The sequence below is a fragment of the Leptonychotes weddellii genome, chromosome 9 (assembly GCF_054177405.1).
Source record: "Leptonychotes weddellii isolate Sample4059 chromosome 9, ASM5417740v2, whole genome shotgun sequence".
NCBI classification, from domain to species: domain Eukaryota; kingdom Metazoa; phylum Chordata; class Mammalia; order Carnivora; family Phocidae; genus Leptonychotes; species Leptonychotes weddellii.
The window spans coordinates 106757234-106770314 of record NC_138377.1 but is presented as its reverse complement, the minus strand read 5'-3'; positions in this window follow the sequence as shown (position 1 = coordinate 106770314).

The following is a 13081-nucleotide window of genomic DNA, read 5'->3' as shown; positions in this document are numbered from 1 at the left end:
GAGATTTAGAGTATATTTTGATCTGTTAGAAGAAACTATCTGAAAATTTTAAAGAGAGAACAACTTATATATATATACCAAAAATACGGGTAACTACTATGAAGAGATAGAATATGACTCAAAAAATGAAAAATATAAATGTTTTTTTAAAAAGGGATTGATAAGATGTTGGTTTAAAAAGGGAAAAAGAATAATTCAAAAAAAAAAAAGAAAAAAGACAGTTAAAAAAAATAATTAACTTTGAAAGACTAAAGAATCATGGGGAAAAAGCCATGGATTCTATGTGCAGTATTCCCCTAGCGCTGGAGTTCTGCCGTTCTCATTCATGGGTAAGCTTGGTCTTGTCTGGCTGTTCTAGCTGATCTTCTGGGGGAAGGGCCTGTTGCCGTGGTTCCCAAATGTCTTTGCCGGAGGCGGAATTGCCCTGCCCTTGCCCTGTCTGAGCTAAGTCATCTGCTCGGGTTTGCTCTCGGGAGCTTTTGTTCCTTGCAAGCTTTCCGTACTGCTTTGGAGGTGGAGAGTGAAAATGGTGGCCTCCCAATCTCTGCCCTGGAGGAGCCGAGAACTCGGGGCCCCGCTCCTCAGTGCGTCCCCAGAGAAAAACAGTCAGTTGCTCCCCTCTCCCCAGTCTCTGTCCGCACTCCGTGCTCACCCGGCCTGTGACCGCGCGTTTCTATCTCTGGGACCCGACTCGGTGTGGAGTCTCCAAAACCAGCAGATCCCTGCAGTGCGCTCCCACGCCACTCCTCCCGGGGAAGAAGGTGAGTCTCCCCGGATCTGCTGCTTGTTGGGTCCCTGCTGGAGGAGCAGTGGCCCGACTGTGCCACGGATCACGGTTTATGGCAACCCTGAGCTGAGAGCCCGCGCTTCGGCTCCGTCTCTGCAGCCGGCTTCCCTGCTCCAATACCTGGGAGCTCTGCCACACTCAGGCACCCCCGGTCTTTCTGTGACCCCGAGGGTCCCGAGACCACACTGTCCCACGAGGGTTCCACCCCCCGCTTAGCTACCAGAGTGACGTCCCTCAGCAGAGCTGACTTCTAAAAGTTCCGATTTTATGCTCCGCAGCTCTATCACTTGCCACAAGCGGTTGACCGAGGCCCCTCCCCCGCCATCTATCCTCCCGAATATCGCCTCGGATTCACTTCTCCGTATGTCCTACCTGCCAGAAAGTGGTCGCTTTTCTGTTCAGAGAGTTGTTGCTCTTCTTTTCTTCAATCTCCTGTTGAGTTCGTAGGTGTTCAGATTGGTTTGATCCCTATCCAGCTGAATTCCTGAGTGGATACGAAATCCAGGTCTCCTACTCCTCCGCCATCTTGCCCCGCCCCTCTAGGATTTTTCTATATTTAAAATCATATCATCTGCAAACAGAGAAAATTTAACTTCCCATTATCTGATTTGGATGCCTTTATATAAATTTCTTCTCTCATTGCTCTGGCTAAGACTTCCAGATTGCTGGGTAATATGGTAGTTATATGTTTAATTTTTTAATCACTATCCAAAAAGTGTGCCAAAGTAGTTATATCATTTTCTATTCCCATCAACAATGAATGAGACGTCTTGATGTTATGCATGATTACCATCATTTAATATTTGGTATTGTAAGATTTTTAAATTTTTAGCTGTTTTAATATGTGTGTAGCTAATATCTCATTGTGGTTTTAGTTACCATTTCCCTAATGACTAATAAGCACCTTTTCAAAAAAACATTTTATTTATTTATTTGACAGAGAGAGAGCATAAGCAGGGGGAACAGCAGGCAGAGAGAGAGAGAGAGAGAGAGAGAGGGAGAAGCAGGCTTCCTGCTGAGCAGGGAGCCCAATGTGGGACTCAATCCCAGGACCCTGGGATCATGACCTGAGCTGAAGACAGACACTTAACTGACTGAGCCACCCAGGAGTCCTAATGAGCATCTTTTGATGTGATTGTCATCTATATATCTACTTTGGTAAAGTATTCATTCAGATTATTTGTTCAATTTTGTCTTTTTGTTGTTTTTTTATAGTTTCAAATTTTTATTTAAATTCTAGTTAGTTGACATATAGTGTAATATTAGTGTCATATGTTTATCTGTTTTAACTCTTAAATTTCACATATGAGTGAAACCATATGGTATTTGTCTTTCTCTGACTGACTTATTTCACTTAGCATAATACACACTAGCTCCATCCACATCATTGCAAATGACAAGATTTCATTCTTTTTGATGGCTAATATTCCATTTTATATATACATCTTCTTTATCCATTCATCAGTTGATGGACGTCTGGACTTTCCATTATTTGGCTGTTGTTGATAATCCTGCTATAAATATTGGGGTTCATGTGCCTCTTCAAATCAGTATTTTTGTATCCTTTGGGTAAATACTGAGAGGTACAATTGGTGGGTCATAGGGTACTTCTATTTTTAACTTATTGAGGAATCTCCATACTGTTTTCAAGAGTAGGTGCACCAGTTTGCATTCCACCAAAAGTGTAAGAGGGTTCCCCATTCCCCACAACTTCACCAACACCTGTTCCTTCCTGTGTTAATTTTGGCAATTCTGACAGCTGTGAGGTGGTATCTCATTGTAGCTTTGATTTGTAGTTCCCTGATGATCAGTGATTTGAGCATCTTTTCATGTGTCTGTTAGCCATTTGTATGTCTTCTTTGGAAAAATGTCTATTCATGTCTTCTACCCATTCCTTAACTGGATTATTTGTGTTTAGGGTTTTGAGTTTGATAAGTTCTTTATATATTTTGGAGACTAATCCTTTATCGGATATGTCATTTGCAAATATCTTCTCCCATTCTGTAGGCTGCCTTTTAGTTTTTTTTATTGTTCCCTTTGCTATGCAGAAGTTTTTATCTTGATGAAGTCCCAATAGTTCATTTTTGCTTTTGTTTCCCTTGCCTCTGGAGAGTATCTAGTAAGTAGTTGCTATGAATAATGTCAAAGAGGTTGCTGCCCATGTTCTCCTCTAGGATTTTGATGGTTTCCTATCTCACACTTATGTCTTTAATCCATTTTGAGTTTATTTCTGTGTATGGTATAAAAACGTGGTCCATTTTCATTCTTCTGCATGTTGCTGTCCAGTTATCCCAACACCATTTGTTGAAGAAACTGTCTTTTATCCATTGGTTATTCTTTCCTGCTTTGTCAAAGATTACTTGACCATATAGTTGTGGGTCCATCTGGGTTTTCTATTCTGTATTGATCTATCTGTCTCTTTATGTGCCAGTACCATAATGTCTTTATGACTACAGCTTTGTAATATAGCTTGAAATCCAGAATCGTGATGCCTCCATTTCTGTTTTGTTTTTTCCAAGGTTTCTTTAGCATTTTGGAGTCTTTTGTGGTTCTATACACATTTTGGGACTGTTTATTCTAGCTCTGTGTAAACTGCTGGGGTTATTTTGATACGGGTTGCATTAACTGTGTAGATTGCTTTGGATAGTATAGACATTTTAACAATTATTTGTTCTTCCAATCATTGAGCATGCAATGTTTTTCTATTTCTCTGTGTCATCTTTAATTTCCTTCATATGTGTTCTATAGTTTTCAGAATGCGGATTTTTACCTTTTTTTTTTTTTTAATCTTTTACCTCTTACATTAGGTTTATCCCTAGGTGTCTTATGGTTTTGGTGCAATTGTAAATGGGATTGATTCCTTGATTTCTCTTTCTGCTGCTTCATTGTTGGTGTATATATGTACAACAAATTTCTGTATATTGATTTTGTATCTGGCAACTTTATTGAATTTGTGTATTCTAGAAATTTTGGTGGAGTCTTTTGGCTTTTCTACATAGAGTATCATGTCATCTGCAAACAGTGAAAGTTTGACTTCTTGCTTACAGATGTGGATGACTTTTAATTTTGTTGTTTTCTGATTGCTGAGGCTGACTTCCAGTATTATGTTAAATAACAATGGTGAGAGTGGACATCCCTGTCTTGCTCCTGAGTAGGGGGGAAAGCTCTCAGTTTTTCCCAATTTAAGATTATATTAGCTGTAGGCTTTCCATATATGGCCTTTATGATATTGAAGTATGTCCCTGTATCCCTACTTTGTTGAGGGTTTTTATCAAGAAAGAATACTGTATTTTGTCAAATGCTTTTTCTCATCAATTGAGAGGATCATAAGGTTCTTATCCTTTCTTTTATAAATGTGGGTGTCATGTTGATTGATTTGCAAATATTGAACCACTCTTGATGCCCAGAAATAAATCCTACTTAATCCCAGTGAATCATTCTTTCAGTGTACTGTTGCATTTGATTTTCTACTATCTTGTTGAAAACCTTTTCATCCATGTTCATCAGGGATATTTGTCTGTAATTCCCCCTTTTTAGTGGAGTCTTTGTTTAGTTTTGGAATCAAGGTAATGCTGGCTTCATAGGATCTGTTTGGAAGTTTTCCTTGCATTTCTATTTTTTGGAACATTTTCAGAAGCATAGGTATAAACTCTTCTTTAAATGTCTGGTAGAATTCCCCTGGGAAGCCATCTGCCCTGGACTTTTGTTTGTTAGGAGATTTTTGATTACTGATTCAATTTCTTTGCTGGTTATGGGTTTGTTCAAATTTTCTATTTCTTCCTGTTTCAGTTTTGGTAGTTTTTATGTTTCTAGGAATTTATCCATTTCTTCCAGATTGCCCATTTTGTTGGAATATATTTTTTCCATACTATTCTCTTATAATTATATTTCTGTGGTATTGGTTGTGATCTCTCCTCTCTCATTCATGATTTTACTTATTTAGGTCTTTCTCTTTTCTTTTTGATAAGTCTGGCTAGGTGTTTATCAATTTTATTAACCTTTTCAAAGAACCAACTCCTGGTTTCATTGATCTGTCCTATTGTTTTTTTTCTTTCTATATCATTGATTTCTGCTCCATTCTTTATTATTTCCATTCTTCTGTTGGCTTTAGGCTTTGTTGGTTTTTCTTTTTCTAGTTCCTTTAATGTGTAAGGTTAGGTTGTGTACTTGAGATTTTTCATTCTTCATGAGGTAGGCCTGTATTGCTAGATATTTCCCTCCTTTGATCACTTTTGCTGCATCCCAAAGGTTTTGGACTGTCGTGTTTTCATTTTCATTTGCTTCCATGTTTTTTTTTTTTTAATTTCATCTCTAATTTCCTGGTTAACCCATTCATTCTTTAGTAAGATATTCTTTGACCTCCATGTATTTGTGGTCTTTCCAAATTTTTCTTGTGTTGACTTCAAGTTTCATAGCAGTGTGGTCAGAAAAAAATGCATGGTATGATCTCAATCTTTTTGTACTGGTTGAGTCCTGATTTGTGACTTGTGACCCAGTATGTGATCTATTCTGGAGACTATTCCATGTGCACTCAAAAAAGATATGTATTCTGGTGCTTTAGGATTAAATGTTCTGAATATATCTTTTAAGTCCATCTGATGCAGTGTGTCATTCAAAGTCCTTGTTTCCTTGTTGATCTTCTGATTACATCATCTGTCGCTTGCTGTGAGTGGGATGTTAAAGTCCTTATTATTATTGTATTATTATCATTGAGTTTCTTTATGTTTTTCATTAATTGATTTATATATTTGGGTGCTACCAAGTTGGGGACATAAATATTTACAATTGTTAGATTTCTTGTTGGATAGACTCCTTTATTATGATATAGTAACATTTTTCATCTCTTTTTACAGCCTAAATCTAGTTTGTCTGATATAAGTATGGCTACTTCAGCTTTCTTTTGATGTCCATTAGAATGATAGATAGTTCTCCATCCCTTCACTTTCAATCTGTAGGTATCTTCAGGTCTAAAATAACTCCATTGTAGACAGCATATACATGGGTCTTGTTTTGTTTTGTTTTGTTTTTTAATCCATTCTGACACCTTATGTCTTTTGATTGGAGCATTTGGTCCATTTGGTCCATTTACATTCAGAGTGTTTATTGATAGATATGAATTCAGTGCCATTATATTACCTGTAAAGTTATTGTTTCTGGAGATTTTCTCTTCCTTTCTAGTCTGTTGCTTTTGTTCTTTCCCTTTCAGAAGGTCCCCTTTTATATTTCTTTTAGGGCTGGTAGTGGTCACTAAATTTAGTGTTTGTTTGTCTTGGAAACTTTGTTTTTCTTCTATTCTGAATGACAGCCTTGCTGGATAAAATATTCTTGGCTGCATATTTTCCCCATTCAGCATATTGAATATATCATGTTAATTCCTTCTTGCCTGTCGTGTTTCTGTGGATAGATCTGCTGCTAATCTTATTTGTCTTCCCTTGTAAGTTATTTTCTTATTTTTTCAATCCTTTTTATTATTTATTTATTTTTATTATTTATTTATTTATTTTATTATATATTTATTTTTAAATTTTTATTTTTATATGTACTTTATATATTATCTTTTATTTCCTTTCATTATACCTTATTCTATGTTATAAAATTTATTATTTATTTATTATAAATAATAGGGAAACTAGATCCCAAATTTCTTTCTTTCTTATTTTGGAATCTAGTTTCTGTTAACAAGCAGACCAAAACACACCCATGATCTAGCTTTTTTGTTTGTTTGTTTGTTTTGTTGTTGTTGTGTTTTTCTTTTTCTTTCTTCTTTTCTTTCCTGGCAAAAATGACAAGTCAGAGAAAGTCACCCCAAAAGAAAGAACAGGAGGTAGTATTCACAGCCAGAGATTTAATCAATACAGATATAAGCAAGATGTCTGAAACTGTAATGGGTCAACCAGGAAATTATAGAAGAATTTAAAAAATTCTAGGAAACAAATGAAAATGAAAAGAAAACTGTTCAAAACCTTTGAGATACAACAAAGGCAGTTGATTTTTGAGGGAAGTTCATAGCAGTACAAACCTTTCTCAGAAAATTAGAAAAGTCTCAAATAAACAAGCTAACCTTAAACCTAAAGGAGCTGGAAAGAACAGCAAATAAAACCTAGCAGAAATCAATGAAATGGAAACCAGAAGAACAGTAGAACAGATCAAATAAACAAGAAGCTGGTTCTTTGAAAGAATTAATAAGATCGATAAACCCCTAGCCAGACTTATCAGAAAGAAAAGAGAAAGGACCCAAACTAATAAAATCATTAATGAAAGAGGAGAGATCACAACCAACACCAAAGAAATACAAACAATTTTAAAAACATATTACAAACAACAATATGCCAACATATTAGGCAATCTGGAAGAAATGGATGCATTCCTAGAAACATATAAACTACCAAAACTGAAACAGTAAGAAATAGAGAACCCTAACAGACCCATAACCAGCAGAAAAATTGAATCACTAATCAAAAATCTCCCAAGAGTCCAGGACCAGATAGCCTCCCAGGGAGATTCTACCAAACATTTATGTTTTAATTAAGTTCAATTAGCCAACATTAAAGAGGAATTAATACCTATTGTTCTAAAGCTGTTTCAAAAAAAAAGAAAGAAAGAAAGAAATGGAAAGAAAACTTCCAAACTCATTCTATGAGATCACCCTTACCTAGATCTCAAAACCAGACAGAGACCCCAACAAAAAAGGAAAATTACAGACCAATATCCCTGATGAATGTGGATGCCAAAATTCTCACCAAGATACTAGCTAATACAATCCAAGAGTACATTAAAAGGATTATTCACCACAACCAAGTGGGATTTATTCCTGGGCAGCAAGGGTGGTTCAACATTTGTAAATCGATCACTTGATACATCACATTAACAAAAGAAAGGACAAGAACCATATGACCCTCTCAATAGATGCAGAAAAAGCATTTGACAAGATACAGCATCCTTTTCTGATGAAAACTCTCTGCAGTGTAGGGATAGAGGGAACATAACTCAGTAACATAAAAGCCATACACAAAAAGCCCACAGCAAATATCCTCAATGCAGAAAAACAGAGCTTTTCCCCTAAGGTCAGGAACACGGACAGAGATGTCCACTCTCACCATTTTTGTTCAACATAGTAGTGGAAGTCCTGGCCTCAGCAATCAAAAAAACAAAAGAAAACAATGGCATCTAAATCAGCAAAGAGGAAGTCAAACTTTCACTCTTCACAGATGACACAATACGCTATGTAGAAAACTCAAGACTCCACCAAAAAAATTGCTACAACTGGTACAGGAATTCAGCAAGGTGGAAGAATATAAAAACAAATCACAGAAGTCTGTTGCATTTTTAAACACTAAAAATGAAGCAGCAGAAAGAGAAATAAAGGAATTGATCCCATTTACAGTTGCACCAAAAACCATAAGATACCTAGGAATAAACCTAACTTAAGTGGTAAAAGATTTGTACTCTGAAAACTATACAAGAGTTATGAAAGAAATGGAGGAAGACACAAAGAGATGGAAAAACAGTCCATGCACATGGATTTGTGCTACCCAGAGCAATCTATACGTTCAATGCAATCCCTATCTTAATACCAGCAACATTTTTCATAGACCTGGAACAAATAATCCTAAAATTTGTATGGAACCTGAAAAGACCCCAAATAGCCAAAAGAATTTGAAAAAAAGAAAACCAAAGCTGGTTTGGTTTCCACAGTTCTGGACTTCAAGCTGAATTACAAAGCTGTAATCATCAAGACAGTTGGTACTGGCACAAAAACAGACACATATCTTCTCCCATTCCGTAGGTTGCCTCTTACTTTTGTGGACTGTTTCCTTTACTGTGCAGAAGCTTTTTATCTTGACGAAGTCCCAGTAGTTCATTTTTGCTTTTGTTTCCCTTGCAGTTTTTTCTTTTATTTTCTTTTAAATTTTATTTTTTTATTATGTTCAGTTAGCCAACATATTGTACATCATTAGTTTTTGATGTAGTGTTCAACGATTCATTAGTTGCATATTATAACACCCAGTACTCATCACAACACATGCCCTCCTTAATACCCATCACCTGGTTACCGCATTCTCCAACCCCCTCCCTTCTCTAGCCCTCACTTTGTTTCCCAGAATCCAGAGTCTCTCATGGTTTGTCTCCCTCCCTTCCCCTGTGGTCCTCTGCACTATTCCTTATGTTCCACATATGAGTGAAACCATATGATAATTGTCTTTCTCTGCTTGACTTATTTCACTTGGCATAATCCCCTCCAGTTCCATCATGTTGAGGCAAATGGTAAAAATTCATCCTTTCTGATGGCTGACTAATATTCCATTGTGTATATGAACCACATCTTTATCCATTCATCTGTGAAAGACATCTGGGCTCCTTCCACAGTTTGGCTATTGTGGACATTGCTGCTATGAACATTGGGGTGCATGTGCCCCTTCTTTTCAATACGTCTGTATCTTTGGGATAAATGCCTAGAGTACATTACTGGGTTATAGGGTAGCTCTATTTTTAATGTCTTGAGGAACCTCCATACTGTTTTCCAGAGTGGCTGTACCAGCTTGCATTCCCACCAACAGTGTAAGAGCGTACGCCTTTCACCACATCATCACCAACATTTGCTGTTTCCTGTCTTATTATATTTCTCATTGTGGTTTTGATTTGTATTACTCTGATGACTGTTGATGTTGAACATTTTTTCATGTGTCTGTTAGCCATTTGTATGTCTACTTTAGAGAAGTGTCCATTTATGTCTTCTGCCCATTTCTTGACTGGATTATTTGTTTTTTGGGTGTTGAGTTTGAGAAGTTCTTTGTAGATCTTGGACACCAGCCCTTTATTCGATATGTCATTTGCAAATATCCCATTCCATGGGTTGCCTCTTAGTTTTGTTGACTGTTTCCTTTACTGTACTTTTTATCTTGATGAAGTCCCAAAAGTTCATTTTTGGCTTTGATTCTCCTGCCTGTAGAGACGTGTCTTGAAAGAAGTTGCTGTGGCCCATGTCAAAGAGGTTATTTCCTATGTTCTCCTCTAGGATTTTGATGGATTCCTATCTCACATTTAGATCTTTCATTCACTTTGAGTTTATCTTTGTATATGGTGTAAGACGATGGTCCAGTTTCATTTTTCTGCATGTCGCTGTCCAGTTTTCCCAGCACCATTTATTGAAGAGACTATCTTTTTTCCATTGGGTGTTCTTTCCTGCTCTGTCAAAGATTAGTTGACCATAGAGTTGAGGGTCTATTTCTGGGCTCTCTATTCTGTTCCACTGATGTATGTGTCTGTTTTTGTGCCAGCACCATTCTGTCTTGATGATCACAATTTTCTAATATAGCTTGAAGTCAGGTATTGTGATGCCCCCCATTTTGGTTTTCTTTTTCAACATTATTCTGGCTATTTAGGGTCTTTTCTGGTTCTATACAAATTTTAAGATTATTTGTTTCAACTCTGTGAGATATTTGCAAATGACATATCAGATAAAGGGCTGGTATCCAATATCTATAAAGAACCATTGAACATTACATCAAAAACTAATGATGTACTGTATGTTGGCTAATTGAATTTAACTTCTAAAAAAGCTTCTCAAACTCAACACCCAAAAAACAAATAATAAAAGGGAAGAATATGAGACTCGTGACCCTGGGAAACAAACTGAGGGCTGCAGAAAAGAAGGTGGGTGGGGCAATGGGGTAACTGGGTGATGGGAATTAAAGAGGGCACATGATATGTTGAGCACTGGGTATTATATTCAACTAAAGAATCGTTGAACATTATATCAAAAACTAATGATGTACTATACCTTGGCTAATTGAATTTAAATAAAAAACAAAGAAAAAAGAAATGGATGTAAGACATGAACAGACATTTCTCAAAAGAAGACATGCAAATGGCCATCAGACACAAGAAAAAATGCTCCACATCCCTTGGTATCAGGGAAATCCAAATCAAAGCCACAATGAGATATCACTTCACACCATACAGAATGGCTTAAAGTAACAACTCAGGAAACAACAGATGTTGGTGAGGATGCAGAGAAAGGGAAACTCTCTCACACTGTTGGTGGGAATGTAAACTGGTACAGTCACTTTGGAGGTTCCTCAAAAATTTAAAAATAGAGGTATCCTACAACCCAGCAATTGCACTACTAAGTATTTATCCAAAGGATACAAACATAATGATTCGAAGGGGCACATGCAGCCCAAAGTTTATTAGCAGCTATGTCCACAATACCTAAAATATGGAAAAAGCCCAGGTGTCCATGGACAGATACACACACACACACACACACACACACACACTGGAATATTACTCAGATATCACAAAGAATGAAATCTTGCCATTTGCAATGACGTGGATGGAACTAGAGGGTATTATGCTAAGTGAAATAAGTCAGTCAGGGGAAGACAAATACTATATGATTTCATTCATATGTGAAATTTAAGAAACAAAACAGATGAACATAGGGGAAGGGAAGGAAAAATAATATAAGATATAAACAGAGAGGGAGGCAAACCATAAGAGACTACTAACTGTAGGAAACAAACTGTGGGTTGCTGGGAGGGAGGTGGGTGGGTAGATAGGATAATTCAGTGATCAGCATTAAGGAAGGTACTTGATGTAATGAGCACTGGGTGTATATGCAACTGATGAACAATAAACTCTACCCCTGAAACTAATAATACTTTACATGTTAACTAAATTGAATTCAAATATTAAAATGTTAAAAAAAAAACAACTCCAAATTTTAGGGACCTGGCGTGGTGCAGATCTTCTGGGATAGATTCTCATTCTGCTGGGGCTGGTGCTTGTTTTTCCCAGAAAGGCAGTCTCATAAACACGTACCACACCTTGGAGTTTAGAGTAAAGCACAACAAAAAGCCAGCTTCCAGGTTAGCTTTCCTCAGCAGGTGGCTCTGCCCCTATGCTAATGACTGTGGCAGCACTCTGGTGCCCACCAGCTCTTTTGTCCCCTGAGAGGCCATGCCATATCTCCCACGTGCACTCCAGGAAGGGGAACTGTCTCTCCCAGTGCATCCCAGGGGATCCTCAGACCATGTTGTCTGCTCCAAAGCCTCTGTTTCTCTTTTCCACAGAAGAACCACTATGCCCACTGGGTTCCATGCCAGCCACTGCATGGACTTCTAACACTTCAGTCTTTGAGCTCCACTGATTGTAAAACTCACAATAATCAGCCCTTCTTATTTTCCCAGTCAGTGGTTTGGGGAAGTGTTTTTCTTGCACAATCCCTTGTGCAGTGCTCTTCCTCTACCTCTTTCTCTCTTTCTCTCCTCTCTCTGTGATCAGGGCTCCCCCTTCCCTGCAGCACCTGTGATTCTTTTCTGCTCCAAATCACATCTCCGCACCTCCTATCTTCTACAATGTGGACTCTTTTATCCTTCTAGTTCTGCAGGTTGTTCTCTCAGTCCTCAGATTGATTTCTTGGGTGATCAGAATGATTTGATATTAATCTAGCTGTGTTTGAGGGACAAGGCCAGCATAGGGTGCCCCTACTACTCCACCATCTTAACTCCTGTTGGGATCAGCCATTATTTCTTAAAATAAAATTTCTGTCCTTTTTTTCTTTTCTACTGCTGGGACTCCTATTATGCATATATTGGGTCACTTAATGGAGTCTGCTATTTACTGAATGCTTGTGTTTTGTCAAAATGTATACTTTAAAATACTAACCACCAATATGATGCTTTAGAATATGGGATCTTTGGGAGGTTATTAAGTGATGAGGGTGGAGTCCTCATGAATCTGATTAATACCCTTATAAAAGTGGCCCTAGAGATATCTTTTATCCTTTCTGCCATATGAGGTTATAATAAGAAATGGCAATCAATGAGAAAGTGGACCTTTGCCAAACACTGAATCCACTGGTGTTAGGACTTTGGACTTTCCAGATCCCTGAAATGCATGAAAAATTTTTCTGCTGTTTATAAGCTACCCAGGCTATTGTGTTTTTGTTATAGAAGCCCAAACAGACAAAGACCTAAAATAGGTATTGAGATACTAAGATGCTGCTGTAAATAAATACCTAAAAGTGTGAAAGCATCTTTGGAACTGGGTAATGGTAGATGATGGAAGAGTTTTGAGGTCCATGCTAAAAAAGGCCTACATTGCTATGAAGAGACTGTTAAGTGTAATTATGGTGAAAGCCTGGAATGAAAATAGAACTATAAGGAAGCCTCAAAATTCTTAAAGACTACTTAAGTAATCTGAATAGAATGTTGGTAGAAATATTGACATCAAGGTTATTCTGATAATGTCTCAGACATAATGGGGGAACATGTTATTGGAAACTGGAGG